The sequence below is a fragment of the Phoenix dactylifera genome, chromosome 5 (assembly GCF_051530095.1).
Source record: "Phoenix dactylifera cultivar Ajwa chromosome 5, Ajwa_hap1_PhDact_Kaust_v1.1, whole genome shotgun sequence".
Classification (NCBI taxonomy): Eukaryota; Viridiplantae; Streptophyta; class Magnoliopsida; order Arecales; family Arecaceae; genus Phoenix; species Phoenix dactylifera.
This window is the reverse complement of record NC_143194.1, coordinates 12,293,506-12,296,508: the sequence shown is the minus strand read 5'-3', so window position 1 is coordinate 12,296,508 and position 3,003 is coordinate 12,293,506.

Below are 3,003 nucleotides of genomic sequence, written 5' to 3'. Positions count from 1 at the left end.
CTGATCCGCCTATCTGAAATAGGGATTAAGCGAGAATAGGTAAGTAACTTAATACTTCAAAGTACATTTTTGAAATTATTTGGTAAAATAATTATTAGTGGATTAAATTTTGAAATATATTTTGTATTCAGTAAAATGGGTCAGGCATGTTAAATTTTATTTGAAAATCATGTTATATGCTCTGAAATTCATGAAATATGACTGGACAATTTATGAAATCTATTTATATATATATGCATTCTCAGCATGGCTATGATCTGTTCTGTTCTGTTCTGGATCCGCCAATGAGGATTATACGTTGGACCTGTCGACTTATAATCTGTGAGAAACCAGTTTCGACACTATGCCACTGGTGATTAGAATAGTGGATTTGGACACCGGCTGCCATCGGTGAATAAATATAGTGGATTTGGCACTTTTGTGCAACACCGGCTGCCATCGGTGGATAAAAATAGTGGATTTGGTACCTCGTGCAACCCATGCCACTGGGTTACGTGGCCGTAGCCTATTATGTTGAGATTCCAGTATCAGAGTTTTTGAAAAAATGATAATAAATTTTGAAAACAGTAAAATGATGTTATTTATGATTTATTCCAGACATTATCCTGTATTTTGATCTAATATGCTCTAACCCCACTTTGGGGTATTTTGTTGCTTACTGGGCTAATGTAGCTCATTATTTTATTTTCTCTGTTTTTCAGATCCAGAGGCTTAATCGCACGGAATTGGGGAGTACGTTAGATTTTTCGATGATTTCTTCAGTTATCGGCATTTTAGTTAGATTAGCCTTGACATTTGAATTATGTTGGCATATGCTATTTTGAAATTTTGTAAGACTGCTTTTGACCAACTTAAATAATTATGTCATCTTTAAATATTTGTATTTGCTCTGATATGTTCCGATGCCTTGCACGCCTGTGCGACCCGCCGTGTGGGCGTGCGGTGTCTGCCGCGCTTTGGGCTCGGGGCGTGACAGATTTGGTGGTATCAGAGCTTAGGTTTCAGATTCCTAGGAATTGTGTTTGAAATAGTCGGATGGAGATTAAGTTTTAGGATCTTTAGGATTCATTGAAAAGTTGGAGAGATGGGTAGACATTAGGCCATTAGACGAAGGTATTTATTTGCTTTTGCTATTGATAAATTTATGTTATTTTATCTAAATTTTGAAATACTAAAATTAGAATGTAACCTAATTATGGTCGTAACCAAAGTGTGAATAAGCTATTCTGAGAGTTTTTTTGGTAGAGCAATTTGTATTTTAAGTTATGATTAATTAGATTTTGACTAAATTAAGTGAAGGAATATTAGTCGTGGGATATTATCGTGCAACGTAATTATTTTAGAAGTTTAACTTGATATCAGGCACTGTGGATATCGCTTCTAGTTGAAGTTAATTATTTTGGTGGCAAGTTAAGATTCATTTAGAAATAGTTGTTTATGTTTGGACTAGAAAATATTTTATAATATTCATTAAAATATTCTTCGAGGATTGAAATCTGTATGTGGATCATGCATGGAACTCTTATATAGAAGAAAAATATATTTGGGGATGAGACTTAAGAGTTCTTTTTGGCTCTACTTGAGACATAAAATTTTATATCATTTATGTTTACAATCAAGATTGGTATTTTGATAGAAAGTCAATTAATATATCCGAGGAATATTGGCGGACTAAAATGTTTTTGGGTTGGTCAAAAAAAAAATCGTTGGAAGGTATAGTATTTTTGATTTTGACTGATGTGGATATCATTGTGTTACTAGTAGGTTCTTTCATCTACTATATAAAAGAGAGAGAGAGAGAGAGAGAGAGAGAGATCTCTCATCTCAAGTCTGGGATTAATGATTCCTGCATTAGCTGATCTTAGATTTGGAACGTTTTAGTATAGATCTCTTTGTCGTAGATTTGTAGCTTATGCTTTTGAAAGAATTCAGAAATAATTATCAATCTTGAAGAATTGATTTTAAAAGAGAACCTAGTAGCAAATTGTTTATTGTCGAGAAAAATCTAGAGTTGGCTTAGCTTATGCCTTGCATGCCTATGCAGCCCGCCATGCGGGCGTACGGCATTTGCCGTGCTTCGGGCTCGAGGCGTGACAGATTTGGTGATATCAAAGCGGACCAATGTGAGATACGGGCTGAAGTCGGCAGCCCCAGCCGACTTCAGTCCCGTTTTCCTTCTTTGGAAGGGCCAGAACAGAGGATCGCGAATGCAATCCTCTCCTGTTCCTTCGAGAGCGATCGAGGCGAGGGCACTGCGGGCACCCGCGGCACCCCCCCTCTAGCTGATCCGTAGCCAATCCAGCCGCGGACTACACTCGACCGCCGCGATTCACGCGGCGAAGAGCCATTACCAAAGGGCTATAAAGCCCTTTCTTTTCCTCCTGCTCCCAAATCACCCGAGCACTCCCTCTCCTCCATCTCCTCCTCCTCCTCTTCCCTCCTTCCCTCCTCCTCCTCTCCTTGGTGACCGGCGTGCTCTCCTGGCCGAGCGCCATCCGAAACCCCTTCGCAAACCTACCCTTGTTTCTAGATCTTCTTTCTCTTCGGAAAGCGCCGCCGCCGCCGCTTGACCGCCGGATCGAGTCTCCCTCGGCCGAGATCTGCCACCTCCGTCGACCGCCGGTGAGCTTCCCTCCTCCTTGCCTTCGTTCTATTGCCAAAAGAATTGATTTTTCCCCTCTATTTAAGCCCTAGCAACCGAGATCATCTCGGTTGCTTCTCCTCCCCGTCAGCCACCCATGGCGGTCGGCTGGCCGTCGACCGAGGACCTAGGTCGGCCACCCCGCCGGCCCTCTCTCTCTCTTCTATCTCTCCTTCTTCCTCTGTCCGTGGGGGGATTGGGGAAGGAGGAGGCCCATCATGGGCCAAACTGAGCCCGTTGGGCCCTATCCATTGCAGGCCCAACTTGGGCCCAGTCCAGTCCGATTGGGCCCAGTTGGGCAATACCTTTGTGGGCCCAACTTGGGCCCAATTCAGATCCGAACCCAGAACCCGAACCCAAAC